The sequence below is a fragment of the Odocoileus virginianus genome, chromosome 34 (genome assembly GCF_023699985.2).
Source record: "Odocoileus virginianus isolate 20LAN1187 ecotype Illinois chromosome 34, Ovbor_1.2, whole genome shotgun sequence".
In the NCBI taxonomy this organism is placed as follows: domain Eukaryota; kingdom Metazoa; phylum Chordata; class Mammalia; order Artiodactyla; family Cervidae; genus Odocoileus; species Odocoileus virginianus.
In genome coordinates this window covers 7,736,889-7,754,610 of record NC_069707.1, presented here as the reverse complement: position 1 = coordinate 7,754,610, position 17,722 = coordinate 7,736,889, and the positions used below count along the sequence as shown (strand labels likewise).

At 43.6% G+C, this 17,722-nt stretch overlaps 1 long non-coding RNA gene across 2 annotated transcripts in view; it reads right to left on the bottom strand.

Moving 5' to 3' along the window:
* Positions 1–2,545: 2,545 nt before the first annotated feature.
* The window catches only part of LOC139033017 (uncharacterized), a 17,842-nt gene continuing 2,665 nt past the window's right edge, over positions 2,546–17,722 (bottom strand). Inside the window, exons 1-2 of one of the 2 annotated variants that reach the window (XR_011485638.1) lie at positions 9,814–16,385; positions 2,546–3,378 (exon numbers count right to left, since the gene is read on the bottom strand). This is a non-coding gene — a long non-coding RNA (uncharacterized lncRNA). Of the gene's footprint in view, positions 3,379–9,813; positions 16,386–17,722 lie in introns of those variants that run through there. The other variant, XR_011485637.1, reaches the window with a different exon arrangement.

The following is a 17,722-nucleotide window of genomic DNA, read 5'->3' as shown; positions in this document are numbered from 1 at the left end:
GGCCGGCTTTACAAGAAACATTCTGGGACTGCCTTGGTGTCCAGTGGCTAAGACCCTTTGCTCCCAAACACAGGGGGCCCAGGTTCAATCCCTGATCAGGGAACTAAGTCCCACATGCCACACTAAAGATTTCACATGCCACAGTGAAGATCCTGCGTGACGCTACTAAGACCTGGTACAGCCAAGGAAATATTTTTCAAAGGACAAATAAATAAAAGAAACCTTCTGCTGCAAGGCACAGCCAAAACAAATAAAGAAAGAAAACTTCTGGTGGTCTAGCAGGAGTCAGCACAGCACCTTTTCTATCACCCTAGCTATGTTGAGTGCCATTAGAGGTGGACCCCCATTAGGTCTTTCCAAACAAAAAGCAGTTAATCCCACCAGTTGGACACGTGTGTCCAGAAGCCAGCCTCCTGCACACCACATAGCACAGCCTGGGGGGGCTCACGGGCATCAGTTATACAGCAAGGCTTACCAAAGGGATTCCTTCCGATATATTGGCGTGAAGGACAGAAAGACGGGGAGAGTCTCTCCCCCCGGTGGACAGTAGTCCCCACGTAGTCACAGTAGCCGGGTCAGTTTTTCATGGGAGCCCAGAGGAGATCAACGTGGCATCTCGCTCTAGACCCAGCAATGGGTCTAGTTGAAGGCCAGTGTTGAAGCTCAGCCCTGGAACAGAGTCCCTCCCTCAGGCTGAGGATGAAACAGAAGACCTCGAACAGTCACAACAAAACCGGGTTTGCTAAGGGGAAGACCGACAGGAAAACAGGAGAAGGCAACAGGAGAAAAGGGCGGCAGAGGATGAAATGGTTGGATAGCGCCACCAATTCAACTGACATGAACTTGGGCGAACTCCAGGAGACAGCGAGGGACAGGGAGGCCTGGGGTGCTACGGTCCATTGGGTCACAAAGCGTGGGACACTCAGCAACTGGACAACAACAACAACAGGAAAACAACCACACATAATAACAACAGCAGCAGCAACAATTATTTACTGGGCACCTATGTACCAGAATCTTCACTGATTGATCTGGTTTATATATATATATATATATATATATATATTTTTTTTTTTTTTTCTGGCCATGCCAGGGTCTTAGCTCCCCGACCAGGGATCCAACCTGTGCCCCCAGAAGTGGTAGTATTAGGTTCTAACCCCTGGACCACCAGGAAATCCCCCTAATTGGTTTAGTTTAACTCTCATGAATACTTTACCGATTTTTGCAGATAAAGAAATTGAGATTCAGAAAGATTAAGTAATCTCCCCAAAGTCACTGAACTAGAAACAATACAAGATTTAAACCCAGGTCTGTTTGACCACAAGAGCCATGCTTTTTCCACTACACCACGCTGATTCAGGGAGAATAAATATAATAGACAGCCCAGGTCAATAACTTTCCAGACTAACACACATTACCCCCATCCTTCTATAGAGCGCCGGACAGATGCCCACAGCCCACAAATGGTCAGGGCGAGATCACTAACCATTGCCCCAAACAGCTGAGTCACCTCACCCTCAGTCAGGTGTATTTGCTCCCAAAACAGATTTATGCCAAGATTCACTTATTTATTAGTTACTGAAATCATGTAATTTAATTAAGTACATTGTAAACTGATAAAATATGAGTGTGAAAAGAAAGGTAGTTATTTTCATGAAAACTAAATTGAATGCTTTGTGAAGATATAAAGGTGAGCCACTAAAAATAACTGCTGATCGGTTAGGTGTGGACAAAATAAATATACAACACTGGGAAACTCATGAATCAGTTAAAGGATCAGAATGCTGTTTTGTGTCTGAGTTCCCACTCCGCTTCAGAGAACTGAAAATGGAAAACACAAGCAAAGCATCAATTCTGCTGACTGTTCATCTGAAACCTTTCAAATGAATATGTATTTGTGTGTTTAAAAACCATTGTTTAAGGTAAGTATGTGACATTGTATTCTGACTCCAACTTCCTTTTTATTAAAGTATAGTTGATTTACAATATTATGTTTTTTTTTTTTAATTTTTATTAGTTGGAGGCTAATTACTTTACATCATTACAGTATACAATATTATGTTAATTTCAGGTGTACAACAATGTAATTCAGTTCCATATACATATGGACACCACATATATATAACTTTTTAGTTATATATATAATTATAGATAATATAATAGATAATATTAATATATCATATATAATAATATATAATATATAAATTATATATAGCAGATAATGTTATATAATATATAACATAATACTATATTATATAATAATATATGTATATGATATAATATATATTTATGTTATATATTATAATTATATTAATTATAATGCATAATAAATATTTCAGTTATATATATATATAATTCTTTCCTATTATAGGTTGGCACAAGTTATTAATATATGGTTCCCTGTGTTATACAGTAGGTCCGTGTTGTTTATCTATTTCATTTATAGTAATGTGTATCTGTTAATCCCAAACTCGTAATTTATCCCCCCTCCCAACTTTGTCCTTTGGTAACCATAAGTTTTCTTCTATGTCTGTGTGACTCCAACTTTTCAATTTTTTCAGTTCAGTTCAGTTCAGTTGCTCAGTCGTGTCCGACTCTTTGCAACCCCATGGACTGCAGCACGCCAGGCCTCCCTGTCCATCACCAACTCCTGGAGCTTGCTCAAACTCATGCCCATTGAGCTGGTGATGCCATCCAACCATCTCATCCTCTGTCGTCCCCTTCTCCTGCCTTCAATCTTTCCCAGCATCAGGGTCTTTTCCGATGAGTCAGTTCTTCGCATCAGGTGGCCAAAGTACTGGAGTTTCAGCTTCATTTTTTTAACATATTTATTTATTTGGCTACATCAGATTTTAGTTGTAGCAAGGGGAATCTTTGCTGTATCACGCAGGATCTCTAGTTTGAATGCACAGACCCTCTAATTTCAGCAGGTGGGCTTAGTTGCTCCAAGGCATGTGGGATCTTGGTTCCCCAACCAGAGATAGAACCCAGGTCCCCCTGCATTGCAAGGCACATTCTTTAATCACTGGACCACCAGGGAAGTCCCATGACTCCAACTTTTTTTTTTTTTTTTACTCCAACTTTTTAGATCACATGTAGTAAGAAGACATTCACCTCTTAGTGCTAAATGAAGAACACAGTATCTCTGTGATCACACTTTGGAAGTTGTGTTTAAAGATTCTGGTCTTTGGAACATAATATCCATGTTGTTAAAAATTGGACTTTCCATTGGCCTGCTTTCCTCACAGATTCAAGACTAAACTTTTCAAGTTCAAGGCAAAGATTTGTGTTTCTTTTCTTGTTTCCCTGGAACACGATGCCATCCCTCAGTTTTCAGACTGAATTCCAGGGGAGAAATCCTCAGCGGCAGGATGGTCTCTAAAACCAGGAGAGAAAAGAATCTGCTTTAAACAACTGCCAGGCAAGACAGTGGTGGTCAGGTAGCAGCCTCGCCTCCACCAGCACGAATCTCCCACCCCACCACCACGAACAGTACCAGAAACTCCACACTCCTGCAGCTCAATCCCTGGAGAAGTCAGAAGCCACAAAGAGCTTAGTGGAAGAGGAGGAACAGAAGAACAGGGCTGAAAACATAACCTCCACCAGCTTCCCACCTCTTTCTCCCACTGCAGGCCTGCTAGCTCCCCACAGGTTTGTGCTGAAAGAATGGAGTTCCAACCTTAAACCAGAGTTTTGTAACATACGCCTGGACACTTAAAGATTGTGCCTGTGTAAGGGAACCCTCCTGCACTGTTGGTGGGAATATAAATTGACACAACCTCTCTGGAGTACAATACGGAGGGTCTTTAAAAACTAAAAATATAACTACCATATGACCCAGCAATCCCACTACTGGGCATATACCCTGAGAAAGCCATAATTCAAAAAGACACATGTACCCCAGTGTTCACTGTAGCACTATTTACAATAGCCAGGACATGGAAGCAACCTAGATGTCCATCGACAGATGCATGGATAAAGAAGATGTGGTACAATGGAATACAATGGAATTTTACTCAGCTATAAAGAGGAATGAAATTGGATTGCTTGTAGTGATGTGGATGCACCTAGAGTCTGTCATACAGAGGGAAGTAAGTCAGAAAGAGAAAAACAAATATCGTACGGTAGTGTATATGTATGGAATCTAGAAAGATGGTACGGATAGGCTTATTTGCAGATCAGGAATAGAGACCCAGATGTAGAGAATGGATATGTGGACACAGAGAAGGAAGTACAGGGTGAGACAGATCGGGAGAGTAAGACTGACGATATATACACTACCGTGTGCAAAATAGATAACTAATGGCAAGCCGCTGTATGCCATAGTGGGCTTAGCTCACGCTCTGTGATGACCGAGGGGTGGCATGAGGGGGTGGAAGGGAGGGGATGTATATATACATACAATGATTCACTTCATTGTAGAGCAGAAACTAATGCAACATTAGAAAGCAATTATACTCCAATAAAGAAGGCGGAGCAAGAGTGTGCCTGTGTTCTAACTTAAAGTGATTATATAACTTTTTATTATCTAAGAATTGTTTTTAAATAAATGGCAATGGGGACAGCATTTTGGTCCAGGGGTAAAGAAAAAAACAAACCTCCCAGGCCAATGTAATGACACAGCTGGGGACAAGAAGAAAGTCACTTTATTATGACATCCTATGAGTCATTGTTACTCAATGTTTTGGTAATACATCACTGCTACATTGACCAGAAATCCTCCCATGTTTCTGGAGGATCTTCAAGTGACCTGCAGACTTCCAGCATTAATTTGGATATTTTCCCCCATGAGTCATTTTGGTGGGGATTTTAGAGAAGAAACTTTGCTCATGCCAGCATTTTGCCTAAGAGTATCCATCCCTGGGATTTCCCCAGCAGTCTAGTGGTTAAGACTCCACCTTGCAATGCAGGAAGAATGGGTTTGATTCCCTGGTTAGGGAAGTAAGATTCCACATGGTGCACAGTAAAAAGGAAAAAAATGCCTATCCATCTCCAATCAGCCCAAATGTGACCTTAGAATTTAGAAAGGTGGCTCAGATGGTAAGGAATCTTCCTACAATGCAGGAGACCTGGGTTCTGATTGCTAGGTCTGGAAGGTCCCCTGGAGAAGGGAATGGCAAACCACCCCAGTATTCTTGCCTAGATTATTCCATGGACAAAAGAGCCAGGCATGGGATTGCATAGGATTGCAAAGAGTAGGACATGACTGAGTGACTTTCACTTTATGCAAAGTTACAACTTAGATTCTTCTAGACATGTAATGGCTTCCTGAGTTGTTTTCAAACTTTATACCAATTCCTTTAGAAAAGTATTAGTAAGAGTAGCTGCTCTGACAGACAAGCGCCCACTCCCCCAGGGTTTACATTATATATTCCAGGGTTCGTGTATATATTCTAGGGTTTGTGTATATATTCCAGTGTTTGTGTCCCCGGCCTCCTCTCCAATGGTGGGCAGGTGAGAAAGAGAATGAGAAAGGCTGTAACCGGCCCAGCCTGGAAATGTCAGACGTCCCCTGCCCACAAACCGTTATCTGGAGTTCAGTCTCGCAACTGCATCTGACTGTAAGAGAAGCCGAACCAAGTAGGTGACTTCCGGGATGAGGAAGAGGAGGAAATGGGCTTGATGAGTATCTAACAGGTGACTGTCACACAGACAAATATACATATTAAGGATTCTGGTAATTGTAATAAATGTGAAGATGTCAGTTAAGGAACTTCCCTGATGGTCCCGTGGTTAAGACTTTGCCTTCCCATGTAGGGGACACAGGTTCAATCCCTGGTCAAGGAGGTAAGATCCTACATGCCTCGCAACCAAAAAACCAAATCATAAAACAGAAGCAATAATGTAACAAATCCAATAAAGACTTTAAAAACATATATTTGATAGATAAAAAGGATGTCAAGTAATATTCACAGAATACCAAGAAATATGATACTTCTACTAGTCACATTCTAAAGATTTGAGAAGTGCAACCAATGCACACTTCAGCTGAATGCCTACATTAGCCAATTGTTATGATCTAGGTTTGATCAAAGACAAACGGCACCATCACAGAATGAACCTTTGAAATTCAAGAATATGAAGTTTTATTAAAAATAAATAAAATTATCCTCTTACTAAGACAATCAGGACTTCCCTGGTGGTACAGTGGATAAGGATCTGCCTGCCAAAGCAGGGGACACCGGTTCGATCCTTGGTCTGGGAAGATTCCACATGCCTCGGAGCAACTAAGCCTGTGAGCCACAGCTACTGAACCTCTGCTCTAGAGCTCGTGCTCCGAAACAAGAGAAGACATCACAAGAAAGAGCAGCCCCGCTCACTGAAACTAGAGAAAAGCCCACACGGCAACGAAGACCCAGTACAGCCAAAAATAAATGAATAAATCTTAAAAAAAAAAAAAAAAGGAATATTAAGTATTAAGTAGGTAACTTCAGGAAGACAATTATATCCTCTTGTGTCACTAAATGTTTATATGAATTTAAGCAATGATTGTAAATAAGGGAGATGTATTTAGCTCCTTTAACATTCTTATATAATGAATATACGTTTATACAACTGCCTGATAAAATTTCACTGAACACAGAACCTAGGAAGATTGTCACCCCGTGCCACAGTTAGGCACTCGCTAGAGTTTGAAATTAATCTGAAAAACACACCTTAATAATATGACAAATGTTGTTACTGTGGTTGGATATGGTGGTAACCTAAGCTTTTACACAATCACTCCTCCAGCACAAGGTCGAGGATGGCCCAGATGACCCTGAAGACAGCTCTTGACTCCAGTTTTCCAAAGGCCAAGGCTGAAGCCAAGTACATAGGGGAGTGTAGATAAACACCTAGGTCAAAGTCATACCATGGTTTATCCTTTAAAAACGTATTATATTCTTGCCTCTTTCTAATGCCTTCTAGTGAGATTCCTATATGGAACAAGCACAGGGATCTGCTGGCTTTGACCCTGTATGTATGCTCATTCACTGTTTCCAGTGTCGGAGGCCTGCAAACACTTCTTACCCTCACCTGTCCCTTCATCTAGAGGCGTGGTCCCCTTCTCAGCATCGGGACTTCTGCCTGGGCCCTACTTGGATGCAACTAGCGGGTACCACCACGTGTCTCCCCCTCAACCCTGCATCACTGCTGAGCGCTGCTCCTAGAATGGGCCTCTGACAACACTTGTTCATCTAAACACATCTCAGTTTCCCGTGCTTTCTGGACATGGCCTTGGACAGCCTAGTGTTCCTCATTAAGAAAGACTCTGGGGGACTCCCCTGGTGGTCCAGTGGCTAAGAATCTGGCTGCTAATGCAGCGGACATGGGTTCCATCCCTGGTCTGGGAAGATCCCACACACCACGGAGCAACTAAGCCTGTGCCCCACAACCACTGAGCCTGCACTCCATCCTCCACAAGAGAAGCCACTGCAATGAGAAGCCCGCACACTGCAACTAGAGAAAGCCTGCATGCAGCAGCCAGGGCCCACTGCAGCCAAAAATCAAATAAATAAATAGTTAAAAAAAAAAAAAGGCCTGGGGCCGCTGCAGCCCCTCTTATCTTGCCTCTTACCCAAACCTGCTGTCACTACCATGTGGCTATTCCTCCAGTGGGACAGAAGCATGACTCAAACTTACTGGATTGTTTGGCTATATTCAGCGTTTATTTTCTAGGGAACAAAAAGAAAACCGTCCTCTGTATCTAAGGTTTCTCCTACTGAGAGGGAGGCTTCTTATTCAGCTCAAGGGTTTACAGGCAGAAAGTAAGGAATTTCCAAGTTGGGGACACTTCATCATAATATCCGCCTGATGAAGTTAAACATCCAACAAAGGTCCGTCTAGCCAAGGCTATGGTTTTTCCAGTAGTCATGTATGGATGTGAGAGTTGGACTATAAAGAAAGCTAAGCACCGAAGAATTGATGCTTTTGAACGATGGTGTTGGAGGAGACTCTTGAGAGTCCCTTGGACTGCAAGGAGATTCAACCAGTCCATCCTAAAGGAAATAAGTCCTGAATGTTCACTGGAAGAACTGATGCTGAAGCTGAAATACCAATACTTTGGCCACCTGATGCGAAGAACTGACTCATTTGAAAAGTCCCTGATGCTGGGAAAGATTGAAGGTAGGAGGAGAAGGGGATGACAGAGGATGAGATGGTGGGATGGCATCACCGATTCAATGGACATAAGTTTGAGTAAACTCCAGGAGTTGGTGATGGATAGGGAGGCCTGGCATGCTGCGGTTCATGGGGTCGCAAAGAGTCGGACATGGCTGAGCGACTGAACTGACCTGAGTCACGTGCTTTGCAGTAGCTGGGCCATTACTTTGCTGATGGTTTCTATTTTTGCATATGTCCCTAACGGAAACCTGTTGCATAGGTTTGAGTGGACTCTGAAATCAACTTAAATTCATCCAAGCTGATAACCCTTCGATATTGGTGCTAATCATTGAAACTCTGTGCCTCAGCTGTCCCACCTGTCAAATGGGAGAAACACAAGCCCTTACCTCTCTAGATGTCTGGTTGTGAGGAATAAAGAAACAACATGTGGAAACATCCAGCAAAGCATTACGAACAGTTTCCCACCTCTCTTTCTGCCTATACCCTCCTCTCACCCCCATATTCTTCTTCTCTCCAGAAACCCAGCCAGACCTTGAGCTTCTCTGAGTCCCCCACTGGGTGATGAGTCCCATACAGACTTTCCCCATCCCAAGAGGAATGAGCCTGGCTTTGAACTGGAACATTCTAGCACATTCCATCTGGGCTTCACCAGTCCCTTCTTCTGACTGCACACCCCCACCTGCCCCGCCCTAGTTGGGCCTGGGTAGTGATTTGACCTTGACTTGGCTTTGACCAAAGGGCTTGGAGGCACAGTATTTCCATTTTTGCTTTTGGTTCCTCACTAGGTGGTGCTCTTTCCCAGAAAACTCAAGCATTTCCTGTTCTGCAATATGTTGAAAAGTTGTACCAGATGACTGATTCCAGTGCCCAGGTGGTGGGGTAATCCAGCCCTGGTGTGGCTCCAATTAACCACATCCAGGCTCACGGGGTTCAGATCAGAAGCCCGTGCAGGAGTGAATGGAGGAGAGAGTGGTTGTTGTCCGAAGGGTCTCTGTCTTGCTGGGCTGCCCCTTCCCAGGTGCTGGTTATAGGGAACAGGCTTTTGTTGGGGTCTGGGGAGGCATGTTTTGTCTATACTTTCCAGAGTGCCTGCTTCTGGGGTTTATGTGTGTTTGTGTGTACTCAGTCAAGTCTGACTGTTTGCGACCCCATGGACTGTAGCCCGCCAGACTCCTCTGCCCAAAGGGATTCTCCAGGCAAGAATATTGGTGTGGGTTGCCATTTCCTTCTCCAGGGGAATCTTCATGACCCAGGGATCAAACCTGCATCTCTTGCATCTCCTGCATTGGCAGGTGGATTCTTTACCACTAGTGCCACCTGGAAAGCCCCTGGGGTTTATGCTGCTGCTGCTAAATCACTTCAGTCGTGTCCGACTCTGTGAGACCCCTGGGGTTTATGAAGCCAAAGCAAAGCCAAGGGTCCTAAGATCCCCAGTCAATGTGCTTGGATGTGGTTTTGCATGCAACGTCTGGGATTTTTAGTTGTGCTTAGCAAGAGTAGCATGGAAATGTATGTCTACTCCATTTCCCCAGGGGTGGAACTCTCCTGAAATTGCACTAGTGAGACCAAGTCTCCCAAAAACTGACTTGTCTTGCTGAGTTCATGATTAACCTCTACCCAGACCCTGATTGCCTTGCTTGTCTCCTCTGCCCTCAATTCCTTTCTTGTCTCCTCTAATCTCAAGCCTGTGCTGACCGAACGCTAACCAACCAGAGTCAGATGGCTGAGATGGTTGTGTCGATGACGTCGTTAAAGTGGTAGTGTATCTGCTGTTGTAGATCTCGTCGCTGATGGACACACTCGGGTGGCCTCTCTGGAGCAAGGTGAGTTCACAGGCCCTGGAGCCAGGGACCACCTGGCCAGAGAATGGTAAACTGGAGACATTCTGATCTCCAAAACCACGATTTAGAAATGTCACAAGAGGGACTTTCCTGGTGTTCCAGTGGTTAGGATTCCTCCCTTCCAGCACAAGGGGTGCAGGATCCATCCCAGGTCAGGGGGCTAAGATCCCACATGCCTCGCAGTGTGACCAAAAAAAAAAAGAGAGAGAGAGAGAGAGAGAAATGTCACAAGACGATGATTAACCCTGGTTTTTGTTTTTTCCATTTAAAACACCCCTAACTCAAAGACCAAGATGGAGTGGATCTGAGGCTTGTCTCCGACTCCCTTGCCTGATTCCCTGCAAATTAACCCTTACGTTGCTGCAAACACCCTCTGTTAGAGTTTGGCTTTCTGCACTGTGGCCACACGATCCCTTGCTCAATTATATTGGAAAAGCAAAATGGTTTTGATGGGTGGCTGGGAATCAACTAGGAGAAAAGATGAACGTCTGGACTTGACTGGCAGACACAGATGAGTGGGATGCAGGAAAATAGTTCGGAGGTTAATAAAGGCAGGAAAGAGCAATGAAAATAAATCTGACATTGGTCCTAACAGACCTCAGCAGCAGGTGGTCAGCACGATCAGTATTAGAACAACTACCCAGAATCCAGCACGTTTCTCTTGACAGAAGAACAGACTGGCAATTTGTCTTGGGGAATCAGGCATATGGTTTCCATATGGACTGTCTCCTGAGCTAGTAGGTCTTTAATATAAAAAGGAAATAAAGCTTTCCTTTTTAAAAATTGGGGTTCTGTGGTAGCTCAGTTGGTAAAGAATCTTAGAAGAGGTTTCACTGAGTGTTTGACCCAACAGAATTTATCTATTGCTCCCATAGGTTAAACCCAGTTGGTGAGACTAAACAGAATAGTATTTTGAAAAGTTCTGGAAATAAGGTTCTCCAAGCCTCTTATATTTTTAATGTACTGAGGTCTGTGTAAGTTTGACTTTTTGAAAGTGAATAATGGGATTTAAATGTCTGTTTTACCATACTGCTAAACAATGAGGACTTGTAGTCATAACGTGCTGTCAAAACAATAATAATAAAGCAAAATGCCACAGGAAGGTCAATTATTTTGACGTGTGGGTAAAGGAAACACAGTTCTAATCTTAAGACTTTGAATGGTCAGCTCTCTGCAGGTGAATTCTTTATCATATTATATATATTATACATACATATAAAGGAATTACTATATACATATATGTATGTATATACATATACACACATACATATGTGTATATGAGAAAAACTTACTTTGTTGGTAACTTTCCATTTTCTTTAACTTGTTTATCATGCAAATACCCTTTTTCTCTGTGTAAGTCAGCATGTGTTTTGCAATGGGTAACAGGAATCCTGACGGACGGTGGTTTAAAACATTAAGGACATTTTTATTTTACTTCATGAAAAGCCCGTCAGCTGGCAGTCCCTGGTTTAGTTTGGAAGCTTACCAAGCTAAGATCCAGGGACTTTCCAATCTCGGTTTTCCCACTTGGCCCTCAGGGTCAGGGCCATAAGACGGTTTCTACAGAGGCGAGCATCGCGGCCCGTCCCAGCCAGTCACAAGAAGGAAGCTGGTGTGGGGTGGGAGTTGCGGGGGGAGGGCCGCGGAACCGACACTTTTTCTCCTCAGACACGTCTCTCTTGTCAGAGGGCAAAGTCTTTCTCAGAAGCCCCAGAAGACATCCTCTGGTCCTGGCCAGAACTGGTCAATTGCCATGTCTGCCTGCAAGAAGACCGGGTGTCACTGTTTTATAAAGACCATGATGCCCACAACTGACTGGGGTTCTTAGCAGGGGCGCCCTGCTCCTCTGGAGGTACTGGAAATATAGCAGGGGCGCCCTGCTCTTCTGGAGGTACTGCAAATACAGAAGGGGCATTGTTGGTTGTCACAGGAAAAAAAAAAAGGTGCTACTGGCATGTCGTGTATTAGTTTAAGGATGCTAAATGTTTTAAAACACACAGAACCCTTCTACACACAGAACAAGATTTGTCTTAACGCAAAATACCAATAGCAGTGCTATTAAGAAACACTGGGCTCATACCAATGATCATTCACCCCATGGGCTGAAGATATCACGACTTGAACACAATCTCGGGGCCAGGAGCAAGAAGGAGAACACGGCTCCCAGCAGAGGTGCCCTGGTACCCTGGTGGGGATCGGGAGGAGGGTGCTTAATCGTGCTGGCAAGTTGAATCCTTTTCAGAAAGTACGGTTACTTACAACGAATGGAGAGCAAGACAGGGAAATCAACTCCAAGGGTCGCCTTTATTTTTCCTAATGAAGAGATTTCCCCGTGATTGTACAAGCCTGTTTCCAAGAACAAGTGAGTCTGAGTTCCCTCCACCTCTAATATCTCTGCTCCTTGCTCCCACCAAGGATTCAGAATGACTAAAACCCAACTGTATAGCCACTATTTGGAAGATAAAATCTGCTTTGAAGACTGTGTACCTAGTACAATAATAGCAGGTATCTAATAAATATTTCTTGGGTATATGACAAAATAAAGTGAAAGTGTTAGTTGCTCAGTCGTGTCCAATTCTTTGCGACCCTGTGGACTGTAGTCCACCAGGCTCCTCTGTCCAGTGAAATTCTCCAGGCAAGGATACTGGAGTGGGTTGCCGTTTCTTTCTGCAGGGTATCTTCCCAACCCAGGGATCAGAACCTGGACCTCTTGCATTGCAGGCAGATTCTTTATCATCTAAGCCACCAGGGAAGCCCTATATGACAAATAGGTTGATTCAAATCAATACAAGGAAGCAAAGCCCAGAAAAGCATTCAGCATTACGTTCAGGAAGATACAGTGAAACAGAATTTGAAGAATTGTACTAGTAAAAAATATGATAGAAACCTAATTATAATATATATACATGTATTAGAATACCAGCGGAGTTCTTTGTGGTCTGCAAAGACAATGAAGACTTAATATCATTAGCTTTAATGGTGGTTACAAAATGTGTTAACTAAGTGAAGGATTAGATTGGGTTGGCATACTTCAATGCAGCTCACAGAAAAATTGTAAGAAAGTCAATGTAGAACCCACTAGCTTAGAAAATTCATCTACAAAGCTTGGTTTAGCTCCTCTATGTGTAAAACCACAAACCTCTATATTTGAGCACACAATTAGTTAAAGTAAATAAGGTATTTAAAGCTAGTGAGGAACGGCAGATAACCTGGTAAGGAGCAGAAAGACCACTGAAGACAGAAAGGATGGACGACGCCAAGGAACTGATTGAGGGAAGAGCACCCGATATGCTCGTGGTGAAGGTCACATGAGCTCTGAGTTCAGGAGCGCTTCTGTGAATTGCTGCTGCTACTTCTCCAAGGACTAATTCTGCCCATCTCCAGGCTCCCTAAACTTCTTGGGTGCCAAAGTTAAAAAGGCAAACTTACTGCAAATATCTTTTTCCATATCTATATTTTAAAATATTGATTGATTTACTTGGCTGCACTGGGTCTCAGCTGCAGTGGGAGGGATCTTTTATTTGAAACAAGTGGCACGTGGGATCCAGTTCCCTGACCAGGGATGGAACTCTGGCCGCATGCATCGGGACTGCAGAGTCTTAGCTACTGGATCACCAGGGAAGTCCCACAAATACCTTTTCCTTTTCTTCTTCTGGTTTCCCTATTAACACTTTATTAGGTGGCTCCTAAATCAAAGTAGGAGGGTTCTAGGTTATGGGCTGAGTAGCAGGCTGATGGGAAAGAAGTGATCACTTTACTTAAACCAATCTAAATCAATCACATGTGCCATTTAAAACAATAATATGTAAGTAACTTTCTTCATGGGCTTCCCTTGTGGCTCAGCTGGTAAAGAATCCGCCTGCAACCCGGGAGACCTGGGTTCGATGCCTGGGTTGGGAAGATCTGCTGGGGAAGGGAAAGGCTATCCATGCCAATATTCTGACCTGGAGAATTCCATGGACTGGATAGTCCATAGGGTCACAAAGAGTCAGACACGACTGAGTGACTTTCACTCACTCACTCAACTTTCCTCATTCTTTTGACATCTCATTTGAAATTGCAGCTTGAAGCTGGCTGCATATTGACACTGCACTAGGTTTAACTCGGGTGCTCAATAAAAATTTATTGTTTATAGTTTCACAAAGTTTTTTGGGGGAAATAATTAATTTGGTAGCACCGTTAAACCTGCACTAGTACTACTGTTTCTCCAGTATTTACTGTAGATTGGAGGTTGTCCCACCATTTCAGATTCAGAATTTGATCAGTTCAGAAGGTGACCACCAGGTGGCACCACAATACAAGCATGTTCCCTTTGCAACTAGATCACCTATGGGGTGATCCTTCGGTGCCACATGAATACTCCCATTTCCCAGCATCTGTCGGCTAAAGGCTTTATTTTCGTTTAATATCTTACAGTTTTATCTGTCAATTATATCTCATTAAGGCTAAGGGTGGGAGGAAACTTTTCAGTTTTTTAAAACTTCTCAGTTTTAAAACCAAACTTTTCTTGGTTTTAAAGACACAAGATTCAAATTCTTATTCCATGAAGGCAAGTACTTTACCTTCAGAAAAATTTAAAATTTATTTTTTCCTGGGACCTCCTTAGTGGTCCAGTGGTTAAGACTCTGCACTTCCACTGCGGGGGGGCACGGGCTCAATCCCTGGTCAGGGAATTAAGATCCTGCATGCTACTTGGCAGGACCAAAAAAAACATTCTTAATTTGGACCTTTCTTTTTTTTGGTTCACTGGGTCTTCATTGCTTTGTGTGGGCTCTTCACTGTGGTTCCCAGACCTCCAGTTGTGGCACATAGGCTTAGTTGCTTTGCAACCAAAGGATCTTAGTTTCCTGACCAGGGATCAAACCTGCATCCTCTTCATTGGCAGGTGGATTCTTAACCACTGGACCACCAGGGAAGTCTTGGATCCTGCTGTTTTTGGTCTAGACTTTAAGACAAGAAAAGATTGCTTTAATGATGTGCAGTTTCATTCATTCAACAAAAGTACACCTGAGCGTCGACAATGCAGCAGGTCCTGACCTGGGCACTTGTGCTCTAACTTCACAGCAGAAATGGTCCCCTGTTTAAAGTGGGAATGCACCTGCCTCATCTGACTGAAATATGGCCAGGAATTAGCCATGATTTGCAGAGGGAAGTCCTGTCAACACATAAAGGTTTTAGTCCATTGATAATCCTTCCTGAATCAATTGTTTCTTTAACACTTATTTTTAAAAATTTATTTATTTGGCTGTGCCAGGTCTTAGTTGTGGCATGTGGAATCTAGTTTCCCGACCAGGGGTGGAACCTAAGCCCCCTGCATCGGGAGTGAAAAATCTTAGCCACTGGACCACCAGGGAAGTCCCCAATGATTTCTTTATTGCATTAACAGTTATCCTCTAACTACCTCTTTTATTCTGTATTTATTTTCTAGTACCCTATTGTAAGGAAGAGTTTTTTTCTCATCCACCCAGAGTGAACCACACTATTCCTTTTTTAAAAAAAAGGCAGGGCAAATACTATTTTTACTTTTAACAACGAATTTTCATAAGAAGCTGGTGTAAGTCATTTCCAGTGATGGAAAACCAGCCCCGACCCCCTGTGTCTCTTATCAAGTGTAACTGCAGAGTCATAGATTTTTATCTGTTCAGTACTTACAATCAGTTCTAGTCATTTTATTTTAATGTTCATTCATTCATCTGGCTACATAGGGTCTTGGGTGCAGCAGGCAGGATCTTTGTTTGACCTTCATCATGGTATAAGGGATCTTCAGTTGTGGCATGTGGGCTCTAGTTCCCTGGCCCGGGATCTGAATTGGGTCCCCCAGCATCAGGAGTGCAGAGTCTTAGCCACTGGACCACCAGAGAAGTCCCTATAGTCTTCTTCTGATGCTAAAATTTGCCTTAAATTTGGCCTGTTGGAGACCCTTCAAGTTAGTTCCTATGTTTTTTAAAAATTTACTTCTGAAGACTGACTATACCAAAGGACAGGGCCAGACCAAATATGAAAAAAGAAATTCTGACCCACAACCTGCAGCAGCCTGCCCAGGAAACCAATCCCCTTATCTCTGATAACCAGCCCCAGAAGCCAGCCTGCTATAAGTCACAGTTGGAAGAAGTCAGGCTGCTATCACAAGTAACAATCCAGGAGGGTAAATAATAATGTATGACAATCAGCTCAAAATGGCCCTGACCTAATTAAAAACTGACAGCTTCTCTAATTTTTGTCCCCACTTCCAACTTAGAACCAACCAGAGAAAGCCAAATAAGCACCCCTAAACAATCATACAGGTAACCCTGCTTCCAGATACCTGCTTCCAGCCTCTCTGTGCCAACAGCCTCCAGCAGGGCATGCTGCTGCTGCTGCTAAGTCGCTTCAGTCGTGTCTGACTTTGTGCGACCCCGTAGACGGCAGCCCACCAGCCTCCCGCATCCTTGGGATTCCCCAGGCAAGAACACTGGAGTGGGTTGCCATTTCCTTCTCCAACTCATGAAAGTGAAAAATGAAAGTGAAGTTGCTCAGTCGTGTCTGACTCTTAGCGATCCCATGGATTGCAGCCTACCATGCTCCTCCATCCATGGGATTTTCCAGGCAAGAGTACTGGAGTGGGTTGCCATTACCTTCTCCCCAGCAGGGCATACCTGAAGCTATTTCTTTCCACTATGAAGACCTCCCACTCCTCTGCCTGCCTCTGCCAAAATGCAAGAGGCAATGACTTGACTCTGACTCTGAAGAAATAAGACTTTGCTTTCTCATTTGGCTGGTTTTCATTTATTTCCATACATTGCTGAAGTACAATTTACATACACATGAGGATGAAATTTATATCAGGTATAGTTTACATTACGTGCGCCCATTTTAGTTGTACTGTTGGATGAATATTGACAAACCTATATACTTAGCTGTGCGTGCACGCTCAGTCACTCAGTAGGATCTGACTCTTTTCGACCCTATGGACTATAGCCTGCTAGGCTTTCCTGTGCCTGGAGTTTTTCCAGGCAAGAATACTGGAATGAGTTGCCATTTCCTTCTCTGGGGGATCTTCCCAACCCAGGGATCAAACTTGCATCTCCTTCGTTTCCTGTATCACAGGCAGATTCTTTACCACTGTGCCACCAGGGAAGCCCTATATATTGAATTATCACCACTGTAATCATGATTTAGAATATGTTCATCACCCCCAGAACTCCCCCATGTTCCTCTCCAACCAATTCCCACTCTGTTCCACTCTGAGCCAAGCATGGATTTGTCTTCTATCCCTATCAATTAGTTTTGCCTGTTCTCCTAAGTCCTGTCAACAGATCTTTATTAGCCTAAGCAACACCTTTGCATTCATTCATTAACGTAATGTCTCATTCACCTTGCACTTCCCCTGCTCCACCACAGGCGTCAGCCAGTTCTCCGAGGAGCTCCGGCTCTATTTAGTGGAGTGGAATTGGGAAACCATGAGGGGAGGTTCCCTCAGCGTTACTCGGAGGTGGCCAGTCACTGTGCTCACCTGGGACACCTCTGGTTTTAACACCAAGTGCAACATCTTGGCAAACCCTCCCAGTCTCTGGGAAACTGGGACAATTGGTCACGGCCCAGTGCTCCTAGGCTCTTTTGGAGCCCAAAACTAGTAAATCTATTTTTTAAATCATGTGCTCAAATGGATATATCCAATTTAAATATGTGTTGTGTGTGTTTACTGTGTTCAGTCACTAAGTCGTGTCCAATTCTTTGTGACCCCATGGACTGTAGTCTGTAAGGCTCCTCTGTGGGAGGAGAGAATCCCTCATGGGATT